This window comes from Callithrix jacchus, chromosome 17, assembly GCF_049354715.1.
Source record: "Callithrix jacchus isolate 240 chromosome 17, calJac240_pri, whole genome shotgun sequence".
NCBI classification, from domain to species: Eukaryota; Metazoa; Chordata; class Mammalia; order Primates; family Cebidae; genus Callithrix; species Callithrix jacchus.
This window is the reverse complement of record NC_133518.1, coordinates 78,068,736-78,083,408: the sequence shown is the minus strand read 5'-3', so window position 1 is coordinate 78,083,408 and position 14,673 is coordinate 78,068,736. Positions and strand designations below refer to the sequence as shown.

Genomic DNA, 14,673 nt, shown 5'->3' with positions numbered 1-14,673 from the left:
CAAGTAGCTGGGACCACAGGAGCATGCTGCCATGCTTGGCTAATTTTTAAATTTTTTGTAGAGATACGGTCTATACATGTTGCCCAGGCTGGTCTAGAACTCCTGGCTTCAAGAGATCCTCCCACCTTGGCCTCCCAAAGTGTTGGGGTTACATGTGTGAGCTATGTTGCTCAGCTTAAAATGACAACTTTTTTTTAATAATATAAAAAAATTTAATTAAAAAATTTTTTTCTTTTTTTTTTTTTTTTAAAGATGGGTTTCACCATGATGGCCAGGCTGGTTTTTGAACTCCTGACCTCAGGTGAACCACCCACCTCAGCCTCCCAGTGCTAGGATTACAGGCGTGAGCCACCACGCCTGGCCAAAATGACAACTTTTAAAACCCTGGTACAACCAGGGTCATTTTCAAGAGTTCCCATTTAGTCAATAAGGTTGGAGAGTCCTTGAGAGTCTCAGAAGGGAAGTGGAGACCTTGCATCTCTCATGTGGAGGTGAGACAGTGTGTCAAAGAAAAGCAGACATCATAGTCAATAGCCAGCTGCCTTCCAAAAGCTCTTTGAAATGGTGCTGATAACATACATTTAAAAGTTACATTGTGTCATTTTGTTGAGACTTTTCTGTAATAACTACAGACATGAAGCACCATTATATTCCAAAGAGACCGATCCATTCCTCCCCCAGTACACCGGTAAATAGATGACACAGCTCTGTGTCATCTCAATACATGCATAAAAGCATTTGATTTTAATTGATTACCTGGTTCTCTTCTCCAAGGACACCCCGCCCCCTGTTTTGTTTTTTCCACAGTGAGGGAGGGGCCAGCGACCACAGTGTGGGAATTAAGGCTTCATTTTATATTATCTCATACCATTTCTGGAAATGGGATGACACAGAAGTTTTTACCTCTCATTTTGGGGATAGAGGAGTGACCTTTCCAAGTCCTAAATTTATGCTGATATTTGGAATGTAATAATAGTTTATCTGAATTCTTTTCTTAGCTCACTTTAATATAAGAGCTACTTTATTGATTCTATTACTCTATTAACTGAGCCATCTTTTTTAATATACAATATACCCACATCATAGTCTTTCCATCATGGTGTGTAATTCCAAACCAACCATGCCCTTACCTTACAGGGCTGTGGGAAGGTCTGACAACAGCTATGCTGGGATGTAAACCTTGGTGCTGTGTCCTCATAGAATTTTACTTAATTGATATAATGTACTTCATGTTTCATCAGTTTCTTACGCCACTGGGTCTACGTTTGCGAGACTTTTACATTTGACCTTCTCACTTTATTGGAAACAATTTCTGTACATAATGGATTTGCGATGCTGGTGAAACAGCCTCACCTGAGATTCAGGCTCTTTTTTTTTGAAAGGATTGGACCTCATGTAAGCAAACAGACAATAAATATTCATGTGGCAGAACAGTAAGAGCTTGCGTTTGGTGAGTATGCACTGTGTACCAGATCGGGGTTAAGTGCTTTACACGCAGTATTTCCATTATGATCTGGCCGCATTTTAAATTCAGGACCACAAATCTCAAACGGGACGTCAGTGCCGTACTTTTTTTTTTTTTTGAAATTTTTTATTTTAGCTCTCTTTGGTTCCACAACTCTTCCATCCACTTTGTGTGGCCTTGCATTCATGCTTGCATCCACGTCCTCCACAGTTGCACACGTGACGAACCCAAAGCCCTAACGTGGACGTCAGTGCCATACTTCTTAATGCACCTCCTAGGATGTCCTTTTTCTTACTCTCCGCAGTGACGATTTCATACATTTCTCTCTTCAAAACTCAACTTTCCGCCCATGTTTACTCTCAGCTGGTGACCTTGCCCATACTTTGTTGAGAAAATAGAAACAATCAGATAGAAACAAACATCGTTCAGCCACCAGATCCCCAAATTTCCCCACATTTGTATCCCCACTCTCTGCCTGTGACTTGTTGCAGTGGACGAAGGGTCCCTGTTTTTCTCTTCTGCCCTCTCAAGGATATTACTCCTGTAGATGTCCCCTTTCCCTCCTGCATGTATAATGTCCCTCTCTCTACAGTATTAGTTCCATCAGGATGCAGATATTTTCTAGAATCTTGCATCTTAACAAAAGCAACAACTTCCCTTCACCTTATATCCTTACATTTCCAGGCCCCATTTCTCTGTTCTTCTTCCAAAGGGTTGTCTGTAGTCACTGTCTCTAGCCAGTGCTTCTGACCCACCTTTCCTCCGCCCCACCAAACAGGCTTCTGTCTCCACTGCTGCACTGAGCTTATTCTTACCCAAGTCGACTTGATTTCCATATTGCCAATCCAGTGCCATTTCACTGTCACTATTTTACTGCACCCTTTCCACAGTGTTTGACAAACTGAACTCTTCTCTCTTGGCTTCTGTGATAGGACCCTCTCTTGGTTTCCTTTCATGTCGTTGGTCACACAATTTACAAGTCCTTTGCTGGCTCCTTCTCTGCTCAGCCACTGCCAGTGTGATCACTGAGAAAGAAAGTAAGCCATGCGATGGTGGTTTCTTGGAAGCCAAGGGAAGGAAGTGTGCATCCTAGAGCCTGGGTTTGGGAGGGGCCGACACCAGCAGAGGACAGTTGAACACAGTGGCCTGACAACCTCAGAGCTGTACTCAGTGGTATCATGATGTCAGGATGAGGGGGACAGGGCCAACGTAGCGGAGGAAGCTAGTTCCAAATCCTGATGAGACCAAGGAGAATCTCAGATCATTTCTGTTTGTGTAAACTTGGAGGCAATAAGCCACCAGCAAGAAGAAAATGCATTCAAACTTCCCCTTGAGTTAAAAAAAATGATAAGGAAACTATTCTACAGCAAAAACATTTTTGAGAAAGGGAGGCAAAGGAGGACAATTATGTAAATACAATTGTTTAATAAATATGAATAAGTACTAAGCACTTCATTTAGGAATGAATACTTCATGGAGACAGGGTGAGAAAACACGATTTTGGGTTCTTTTTGGTTCTGAATTAATTTTTGCAGTTTTCTTCTAATTATTGGAATGACATTGGCAATTTGATAAGAATGCCGTTAAATCTATTGACTTCTTTGTGCAGCATGGACATTTCAACAGTACGGGTTTTCCCAGTCCATAGCATGGCATGTTTTCCCTTTGCTAATATCGTCTGATTTTAAAGCAGCGTTCGGTAGCTCTCCTGTGGCGATCTCTACCTCCTCAGTTAAAGCAGAGCCGGGCGCGGTGGCTCACGCCTGGAATCCCAGCACTTTGGGAGGCCGAGGCGGGTGGATCACGAGGTCAAGAGATCAAGACCATCCTGGTCAACATGGTGAAACCCCGTCTCTACTAAAAATTACAAAAAATTAGCTGGGCATGGTGGCGCGTGCCTGTAATCCCAGCTACTCAGGAGGCTGAGGCAGGAGAATTGCCTGAACCCAGGAGGCGGAGGTTGCGGTGAGCCGAGATCGCGCCATTGCACTCCAGCCTGGGTATCAAGAGCGAAACTCCGTCTCAAAAAAAAAAAAAAAAAAAAAAGGCAGCGTTCTGTAGCTCTCCTGCGGCGATCTCTACCTCCTCAGGGCTTTGTTTTGCTTTTCCGCGTGGCTGTCACACATGGGATGGTGTTCTCGAGCTGGCTCTCACTTGAACGCTATTGATATACAGAAATGCTACTGATTCTGTGTCCTGAAATTTTGCCGAAGTAGTTTATCAGGTCTAGGAACGTTTGGGTAGAGTCTTTAGGTTTTCTAGGTATAGAATCATACTATCAGTGAAGAGAGATAATTTGACTTGATAATTCCTCTTTTCCTATTTGGATGCCTCTTATTTTTTTCTCTTGCCTAATTGTGAATTTTAGGCTTTTAAAATAATAACACTCCTTAATAGAAACAAGAGAATTTGTGGAGCTATCAGGAATAATAATGAGTTTGGAGGGCAATGTCATTGCTTTTTGGAGTATAATTCCAAAATAAATAAAGGATCCCCAGCAATATAATAGACACTATCTTCAGTAGAATTTTTTATGATAATTGCAGAAAGGGATTTCATGTACCTCTTTCTCATAGGTAATAAAGAGTGAAGACCTTTACCCTCTTACAAGCAGCTGTGTATTTATCAAAGCTACCAGTTCAAAAGCCAACTCTGACTTTTTAAAGTAAACACATTATTTTCTGTATAATTGCTATAATTAACTGTGGGGATATCACTGATCCATTAGCAGGAAAAACATAAGGAATGAGATTTGTCTTGATGCTTGAGCCAGAAGGTTATAAAGTTACACGTGGTCAACCATAAATTCAGGCACCGTGTTGTGTAGCTGGGATGCTAAGATGCAAATAGCGGCAGAAATGCCACAACCAGTCCATGATCTTTTAATTACTAAGGATGATAATTTTAGGTATCTTTAAGTCACCCAATTAAAAAGTATGGAGATTCCAAAATCAGTTCAAGCAATCTTTTGAGCAGATTTCAGAGCAAAGCAAAGTAATTACTCTTCCCCAAATCTATTCTACTCTTTTAGCCATGTTCCTGCAGTACTGGAGGAAACCTGGGGCCTCTTCACACTCTTCTTTTCTCCTCTCTGCTCTTTCTGCTTAGTCTCTGAGTCTGCCTCCAATTCCCCCACCTACTTTCAGCCCCACTCTTGCCCTGGGCCTGGTTTGGGAGGTGGTTAGAGAACAAGCCTGTATGAAATACTAGAAATGTGGAGGAGGAGTGGGACTCTGGGGCTTGCTGCCCAGTGCTGCCTCAGGCCTCTTCTCCCCACATTCAGTTGCAACACTCTTCGGTCCCCACAGGTGTGGCTACAGTGGGCCCGGGTGTGGCTCAGGCCACCTCTCTGGAAGGCACAGGTGTCCATGTGGTGCTAACTCTATAGGTACACAGGGAGTATGAGTTATGTGCACATGGCTGCCTACACCTGGATTTCAATGGATGCCCTGAAGAGCCAGGAGTCTCGGGCAGAGAACTGCCAGAGGGGTGTGGCCATGACAGATAGCTCCACTAGGGGAGTGCTTAGTTGTGCCATGGAAGCAGAGCCACCCCTGAAACCCCAGAACTATAGAGTCACCAGTGTGCACCTCCAGTCTGGGAGAGCTGCAGGCGTGAGACTCTAATGTCTGAGAGCTGTGGTGTGGGCTGCAGCCGGGCTGTGGGGGTGGTGTTGCCTGGAGCCTTGGGGGCCCAACTCCAGTGTGCCCAGGAGTTGGGCCGTGGAGTTCAAGAAGATTATTCTAGAGCGTTAAGATTTAATGTTATTTTCCCTTTTACTTGGGACCAGTTCTGTTTTCTTCCTGTTTTCCTCTTTTGGAATGGGAATGTCTATCCTATGCCTGTCTACCATTGTGTTTTAGAAGTGCATAACTTGTTTGATTTTATAGGCTCCCAGCTGGAGAGCAATTTGCCTGAGGATGGATTGTATCTCACCCATATCTGATTTAGATGAGAGTCTGGACTTTAGACTTTTGAGTTGGTGTTGGAAAAAGTTAAAACTTCTGGGGCTGTTGAAATGGAATGAGTGTATTTTGTATGTGAGAATAACATAAATTTGAGGGGCTAGGAGTGGAATGCTGTGGTCTAAATGTCTCCCTCCAAAATTCATATGGAAACTTAATTGCCAATGCAATAATATTAATAGGGTGTTTAGAAGGTGGTTGGGTATGAGGACTCTGCCCTCCTGAATGGGATTCATGCCCTTATAAAAGGGCCTGAGGGAGTCTGTGTGTCCCTTCATGCTCTTCCGCCATGTGAGGACACAGGGAGAAAGTACCATCTTGGAAGCAGAGAGTGAGCCCTTGGCAGACATGCCTTGATCTTGGACTTCCCAGCCTCCAGAACTATGAGAAATACATTTGTATTAATTGTAAATTACCCAGTCTAAGGCATTCTGTCACAGCAGCAGGAAGAGACAGAAACAGGCTATGTGTGCCCCTCTCCTCTGCTTCTTCCGGCTCTGCCTGTCTGTCCTTCATTGAGGTCTACTACTACGGATTGTTTTCTTTGTTGTTGCAGTGAGTGAAAATGGTGAATGGTTTGAGTTTCCTGTCTGGATTGATATGGTACAAGACAGAGGCTGCAACAAGGAAGCAAAGACCAGAAACCGTTGATCTCTAAGTATGAATTCATATGCTTTTTGGAAGGACTTTGGGCTTCACAGAAAATAGAATTAGGAGTTTGAACCAAGTGTAGGTTCTAACGTAGATTTTGAGTGCCATGAAGCCTACCCACCTCAATCATCTGGGTTATGCCAGGATATTCCTGGGCTCGGAAGAGGTCAGGGACACGATAGCGGTAACATTTTGAGCTGAGCATTCTTGAAGAATTGGGCAGGATTTCAGTATCACAGGGAGGTATTCCAAGAGACTGAAAGCAATGTGGTAAGATACAGAGTTTAACAAGGTCTTAGCTTGAAAAGTCTGTGACCCTTAGAGGACAAATCGGGACCTGCCAGGATCCAAAACTCTGTAGGTTACAGTGCAGCTCTGACAATGCTTGGAACAGGCTTTCCAACCACATTTACATTTGCCTTTTGAGTGTTAGATGAGAAGTCCATTTCACCTGCAATCAAGGAAGAGTGGGGGCCAAGGGAAGCAGAATCCTGACTGTTTCAAGCCAAAAGGGGTGACTTACTCCTTTTTTTTTCTTTTTTCTTTTTTTTTTTGAGACGGAGTTTCGCTCTTGTTACCCAGGCTGGAGTGCAATGGTGTGATCTCGGCTCACCACAACCTCCGCCTTCTGGGTTCGGGCAGTTCTCCTGCCTCAGCCTCCTGAGTAGCTGGGACTACAGGCACGTGCCACCATGCCCAGCTAATTTTTTGTATTTTTAGTAGAGACGGGGTTTCACCATGTTGACCAGGATGGTCTCGATCTCTTGACCTCATGATCCACCCGCCTCGGCCTCCCAAAGTGCTGACTTACTCCTTTGTCATCAGAAAGTTCAGTAATCAGTGGGCACCAAGCTGATGTCTAGCTGAGTGACGTCAGCAGAAGCTGTTGTGTCCAGACAGTCAGCATTTCAGCAGCTCAAAGTGATGAGCTTGGACACAGGAAAGAGAATAACCGAGTCATTTAAAGACAAAGAGGAACCTCAGCCCAGTAGACCTAGACGAACACCCCATTCACCACCAGAGTGTCTCTACAAAGACCCAAATTACAAATAGGGTAAAAATGCTCATTCATAGAGTCTGTCCACAGTGGAGCATTCTTTACACGTAGCCTCTGTTTATCAAGAAAAGCATGCTTGCCTTGCCTTCCCATTTTAAAGGCTGTCTTTAAAAGCCTTTCTGACTGCCCAGTGGATTTGTCCTGAAGTGAAGGCAATAGCAGAGAAGAATAAATCAGAAAGGACAGGCTCTGAAATTGCAAACTATTGTCATTACTAGGAAGCAGAAAAGGGCACGTTGAAGATAGAAGTACAGTAGAAAACATTTACTACGACCACTGGCTACGAGTAGCCCTCTTACCTTCGATTAAGTAATTACCACAGTGCTCAGTGAATGAGGACAGCGGTTACATGCCTTATCATCCTGCCACCTCACCACCATGCTTCGTTCTTACGGCAGGTCATGGCTCTAGGCCAGCAGTGTTCCTCGTCGTGTGGGATGGCATATAGAGAAGGTGGCTTTCACAGCTCTGAGGCCCTTAGGCGCTCAGCCTCGGCTCCCACACCTCCCTGAACAGTGCAAGGCTGAGTAATTGGCACACTTGAAGGAGCCATCTGGGAAGTGCCAAGGGCATGCCAAATTTTTCTAATTGTGGCAGGCTTCAGACTCTCTGGGCTCGTGGAAGGTCTTAATAATTAACAGATGTACAGATGCTCAGAGCAGTTTTCCTGCACAAGTAGGCTTCACGGATGTTCTTGGGTTGCTGGGCTTGTAAGCTGCTGCCACCCCTGCCTGGCTAACTTTGAACACTGTAAACATAGAGGCAGAGCTGGATAGAGGAGGAGTCTGTTACCTCGTTCACTTGCCTCACAATGCCATGTGGCTCTTACCTCTGATAGCAGAAAGATTGAACCTTGCCCATTTCACAGATACACTTGATTGGAAAGCCCAAACCTCAAGGCAACCCACTGGTTTATTGCTGGGCAGGGATTAGCTCCTGTCCTTTAGAACTGAAGTTAAAGTAGCTGGATAGTAAGTAGACATCCTCTCCCTGGCCTGGGGAGGAGAACAAGGAAGACACAGATTGACAGAAACTTTTCATGAAAGGATTGGCACAACACACATCCGAGGACTGAATTCACTTTTGAGGGTCACCAATGGGTTAGGAGCTCTCTGGATTACCTCCCCACCTCTGCCCTTCTTCTGTCTGCCCTTTACACGCTGAGTCAGATCTAAAGAATTAGCACTACCCCATACAGGGGTAGGGATAAGAACAAGCTTGAGGGGGAATGTGAGTCATCAGAAGCTCGCTAGCTCTTCTGTTAGTGGCTTTCAAACCTTTTAAGCCACACACCCCATCAGTAAAAACTGTTTGACCATATACTCCCAAAATACATATTTATTTATAAATTATTTACATGTACCTACTCTCAGCTATCCACATTTTCTATTTTTATTTTTATTTTTTTATTTTTTGAGACGGAGTTTCGCTCGTTACCCAGGCCGGAGTGCAATGGCGCGATCTCGGCTCATCGCAACCTCCGCCTCCTGGGTTCAGGCAATTCTCCTGCCTCAGCCTCCTGAGTAGCTGGGATTACAGGCACGCACCACCGTGCCCAGCTAATTTTTTGTATATTTTTTAGTAGAGACGGGGTTTCACCACATTGACCAGGATGGTCTCGATCTCTTGACCTCGTGATCCACCCGCCTTGGCCTCCCAAAGTGCTGGGATTACAGGCGTGAACCACCGTGCCCGGCCCCACATTTTTTAATATTGGTAAATCTTTCAGATTAAAAGAAACAAATAAAAGTTCTAATATTTTCTTTTACTTGCTCCTAATTGACCATCTTCTATACCCCATGCGTAGACTAGACTCCACTTTGGAAAACTGCTCTACCCTTTGTGTTCTCCAAGTTCTGGTTTTTTGTTGGTTAAAGGAGGAAGGGGAGGGATCCACTCAGAGAAAAAAAGGGATCACGACTACACACAGGAGCTATGTTCAGATAAATCCACAAAAAGAACGAGCACTTCAAGCTCTACTTGGTTTGCCAGTGACGGCGGGAGAAGGCAATGGTATTCATGAACTCTATGTTGACTCTCACTCAGCCCAGAGATGGTATTTAAAATGGCACGGCTTGATGAAGCCAAAGTTGATGCTGTGTCTTGTCGGGCCTCATGGGTCATGAGAGTCTGGATATACATGGGCTTGTACCAGACTCTGGGGAGCAGGTCCCTGGACCAGTCATTACTGCCTGGGGTTATATCACCCTCTCTGAAGGAGGAGTGAAGGTAAAGCAGAGGTTGACAGAGCCTCCTGGTCCTTCATCTTGGTGTTGGAATTCCTCCCACACTTCAGTTTTGGGGGACCCTCACCCCCAGTTTCAGGATAGGCATGAGAGAGACTGTTCCCCTGCTGTGCATGACCTTCATGCAGTTCAGGCACATGGACAGAGGTAACCACAGCCACCCTTGGTGAACAAAACTCATTTCAGCACCTGCTCTGTGCCAGTCTCTGTGTGGGAAAAATGGAACCCAGTTCCTCAAGAAGCTCTTGGGCCAGTGCAGGAGAAAGATACGCAAATACACACGGAGAGCAGGGCATGTCTTAGTCTGGGTTTTCTCCCAAAGCACACTCTGAGTTGAGTTGTTCATTTGGGAAGCAATCCTAGGAAAAATACTGAGGGTGGGTGAAGTGAAAGAAGGAAGGGAGGAAAAGTCGCAAAGGAGGCATCAGTAAACAGGCCGTCACTGTGGGAAACCGGCCTCCATTCCTCAGGGGGCCCCTTGAGGAACTCTGTTGAGCCTTCCTGCTCAAAGTGTGGCTGGCAGCATTGGCAGCACGTGGGAGTTGTCATCAGTGCAGCATCTTAGGCTGAAACCCAGACCTGCTGAATCAGAAGTTGTTTGCACATTAAAGTTTAAGAAACAGTGCCTTAAATCTTGCATCTTTACCTAACATAACAATTTTGATATAAAACATTTTTTAAAAACTATCTTAAACTTGGTTTCACTAAGCTGGATACTTCTGATAACTTTTTTGAGGTTTCTAGTATTTGAAGTGCATATGTAACTTTCTCAGCCCCAAGAAAGCTATTTAAAATGCAACTCCATTTACCTGCACGTTATCCTAATTACAACTCAGTTGTAGAGACAGAAGGCTCGCACAGCCGACTGTTCTGTAAAATGCAAATTTTACATGGGAAGCTCTTTCCCTAGGAGAAAAATAGAGCGGCTGTCATGTAAGAAGTGATTTTTAAAGAAACACACCAAATGTCTCCTGTACTTCAGTGCGTTTTATCAAAATTTCAATGATTAGAATACCCTTTGTGAAAGATCAATACACATGACTTGGATGTAGCTGGACTGTCTTTACTGTCTTACATTTCTTGCCATCTGATGGGAATGGGGTGTGGGTGGGAAGATGAGGAAACCAGAATTCTGGCTCGGGAATGCCTGCCTGGAGAGGATTTCACATGGTCTACCGGCGTTGCTCTCTTTACCCTCCTGCTCCTGGTCTGTGTTTGACCATTTAAATGTTAGCTTGTTTGCTCTTAATGTTTAGCAAACATTACTGTGCCAGGCACACTAATGGTAGTTGTCAGCATAAAATGAGCAATCGAGAGACTGACTTTCCAAAGCAGAGTTTATTTGGGAATAGCAGGAGACTGCAATCCAAGATATGCATGCTGTGAAGATATACGTGCTATGATGGATCAGAGGTACCTCCAGGGGGTTTAGGGAAAGGGGAAAGCTTTTAAAGACACAAAGGAGAAGTCCACATAAGCTGTTTTGAAACAAGGACCATTAGTTATGGGGGCTGCTGCAGGAGTTGGCATTAGCTTTTTGGTGGAGACAGCTGGTGTGAGGCAAGTGTCCTTGGGCAAGTGGCGTATGTGGATTACTGCTTTATATATTAAGAGACTCAAATATGTTTAGCTTTTTGATATGGTATGAAAATGAGATGCTGAAGTGTATATACTGTAAAATTTATGTTCAACAATTAATGTTTCAGTATTTTGCCTTACTTGGAAATGATCTAGATTTAAAATTTAACTTAGAAAAACTCTAAGGGTAGGTTACCAAAGAGATTTGGGACTCTGTTAAAAGCAGACATATTATAAAATATAATTATTGTTAAGAAGTACATTTATAAACTTTTATTTCAGTGACATGTATTTAATTCGTTCAATGGCACATGCATGTCAGGCAGTCGTGACAAAGCAAGAACCTTACAGTTAAGTACATGAGTATTGTTGACAAGTCAGAAGACACCAATGTTCTCATTAGACTGACAATTTTAAACTAGTCTTAGTTATTAAAGATTTACTCAAGTCATGTAAACCTGAAAAGCATTTAGGTGAGTTCCTATATTTCTAGGAATTTCAGATATACTCATTTATCTCTAAGCCAATTTGAATAAAAAGCCTTTGATATTTGTAGAAAATATCTTTTTTTTTTTTTTTAAAGACAGGGTTTCATCATATTGGTCAGGCTGGTTTCAAACTCCTAACCTCAGGTGATCTGCCCGCCTCAGCCTCCCAAAGTGCGGGGATTACAGGCATGAGCCACGCGCCCGGTTGTAGAAAAGATCTTTAACATTTTTCATTTGCTCTATATTCAGATAGTCAAAAATCACGCCAACAGAGAAGACAGTGGACAGAGAGGCAGAGCAGATGGAGTTCGCGGGGCTTTTAGAAAAGCAATTTCAGTTGACTAAGACGTTCCCACAGGAGAAGCAAGATTTAATAGAGACAACAGAACGGCCTTGAAAAGTGTATGCATAGCCTGAATATTAGCTTCCGATTGATTTCTGGCCATGGAGTTCCTTAAAAAATCCCCCCAAATATCTTATTACCAGGTTTCATCCGTGACAAACAGCAAATATTCCTGGCCGTATTGAACTCTTTTGTTTTCCTTTCTGAGTACACGGCTTAAGAGAGAAAGCCAAACAAACAAAAATACAATTCAATTCCAAACCGAAGGTGGAATTCAAACTCATTCTTCCAGATGTTTCCTGCCTGAGAAGCTTTGCATTTCAATTTTATGCTGTGAAGGATAGGCCGTGAGTGGATGTGTGTATGAAAATCTTGGTCTGCAATCCCACAGAAATTTCATTCGGATTAGTGGTGGAGGAGTCAGACTAGTCAGATACACTGTCTTTCTGAGAGCCTCACAAGACCTGCTTTTATAGACAGGAATGATGCGTGGTTAGTATACTAGTGACCTTATGCAAATGGCGGCTTCCTCCTCCGGGGGATGCATCTTTTTTTCCTTAAGAGGAGACACTTTAACGGTTGAAGCCGCTAGATATTTACTCCTTCACAGATTAGCTGTTGAGGACCAAGAATAAATTTACCCCTTTTCTTCTTTATTTTAAATAGGCCATATGTTTTTATACTCAAAGCTTAAATGGCACAAAATTGGCTATGGTGACAAATTTCCCTTTCACCTTAAGCCACTGTCAAAGAGAAATTGCACTGGATACTTTTTAAAAATGGCAAGACAGATTTTATTTGAGCTACTGCAGTAGGGAAGAGAGACTTCAGCGTGTAACCGAAGTCAACTCTGAATATAGCAAAGATGGCTGGGGACTTTTAGCCAGTGGGCTGGATGAGGAAATCAGTGGATAGAAAACTATTAAGAGGAACCTGATTAGATATTAAGGGTGGGGGTTCTTACTAAACTGACTTGCAAAACTGGTGTTGGCAGGCTAAGGACAAGGCCTAGTTGAGAAGGGGACTCAGAGAAGCCTGACTAATTTGGTCAAGGAGGGAGTCCTTGTCGCCAGCCAGCAGTGTTCCTCTTTGTGGACAGTCACTAATAATGTGTTTTTTGTTTTAATAACCTGAGGTACTTTCTTTATATTAAATTATGGTAGGAAAAGTCTCATTTTAACCAGATGCGATCCAGTCTTACTATTAGTTTAGGGAAACTTTGGTTCTAGAAAATGCTGCCCTGTTCACCAATTTCATTTAGGGCCTAATTTTCTTGGGTATAAAGTGGGGTTGCTGTGAACTTCCTCAAAGATTGTAAAGCTTAATTGATGTATAAGGACTCAGTAGTGCATGGCACATGTCAGGCATCTAATGATGGAGACTGCCCTTCCTCCCTTTCCCTGTTGCCAAATGGGGATGTTTTCCCAGCTTTTCCTGGGCCTCTAGTTTGAACCACAAATCTTGGTGCCCCAGCAGTCCTTGGTGCTTGTGATGGATACCTGTTTTCCTGCCATGTGTCTTCCTCTGACAAGCTGCAAGGGAGTTAGTGCTGCCCACATGCTCTGCATCTCCATTCCACGCAGCTGCCCAGCAGCAGTGTCTATGGCCCGAGATTTCCTAAGTGACTATTCTCAACTTACAGTATGCGCCACTGCACTCCAGCCTGGGTGACAGAGAGAGACACTATCTCAAACAAAACAAAACACAGAAACACTGAGGTGGAGCCCAGCAGTCTGTCTTTCAACACGCTGGAATGTTTGCTGTTCCTGAGATTCCTTCGATAAGAATCTCCGGAAAGATGCTGACGCCCACTCATGTTGCTATACTGGCTTTACTGCATAAAGCCACCAGGCAGAGAAGGCTCTTGGCTTCTATTTATTTATTTTATTATCTATTTATGTATTACTCATTTATTTTAGGTTAGTGGAAGGTTCATATTCCTATTGAGGGTGACAGGGTTCAGTGTGGGCTTGAGTTTTCTGGGCATGCCAGCCTCAGAGATGTAACCACCTCCACTGAACCTGCGAAAGATTGAAAGTCACTGCTTTCTGCTAAGCGACACAATCCCCCTAGAGGTTGACGGGGCTTCTCCACTGATGTCCAAGTTTACCTCCAGGATCTAACCCAGGGTTCTCCACCTCACCACTATTGACATTTTGGGTTAATCTTTGTTGTAGGGAGCTGCTATGGTTTGAATGTCACCCAAAGTTCATGTGTTAGAAACTTAATCCCCAATGCAATAGTATTGGAAGGTGAGAATTTAGGTCTTGAGGGCTTCACCCTTTTGAATGGATTAACATTGTCATCATAGGAGTAGGTTCATTTTTGCAAGAGTGGGTTTGTTATAAAAGTGAGTTTGGGCTTCTCTTGCTCTCTCTCATGCTTGCTTCCTTACCCTTCTGCCTTCTGCCATGGGATGACATAGCAAGAAGGCCCTTGCCAGATGCAGGCCCTTTGACCTTAGACTTCCCAGTTTCTAGAGCTATAGGAAATAGTTTTTCTTTATAAATCACCCCGTCTGTATTATTCTGTTATAGCAACACAAAGTGGACTAAGATAGGCTGTCCTGTGCATTGTAGGGTGTATAGCAGTAACCCTGTTTTGTGCCCACTAGATGCCAGGGTAGCACACCCTTGGTTGTTACAATAAAAAATATCTCCAGACTTTGTCAGATACTCTCTGGGGGGCAAATCACACTGTACCTCCCTTTGACAACTGCTGGTCTTAGTTGGGCGACCACTTGAGTGGAGGCGGGCACTGGGAAATCCTGTGGTCAGGACAACCTGCCAGGAGGGGAGAGCAGTGTAACTGGAAGGAAGGCTTGAATCCTGGCCGTCCAGTCCCATGACTTCTTTCCCTATCCCTACTCACTCCTAGTCT

The 14,673-nt window shown here is 43.9% G+C and overlaps 1 long non-coding RNA gene across 1 annotated transcript; it reads right to left on the bottom strand.

Moving 5' to 3' along the window:
• Nucleotides 1-1,568: 1,568 nt before the first annotated feature.
• On the bottom strand, nt 1,569-7,888 carry LOC118148808 (uncharacterized). The gene is made up of 3 exons (XR_004735790.3): nt 7,438-7,888; nt 2,281-2,700; nt 1,569-1,846 (listed from the first exon to the last, which is right to left on the bottom strand). It is a non-coding gene; the product is annotated as an uncharacterized LOC118148808 (long non-coding RNA).
• Between the last annotated feature and the right edge of the window lie 6,785 nt (nt 7,889-14,673).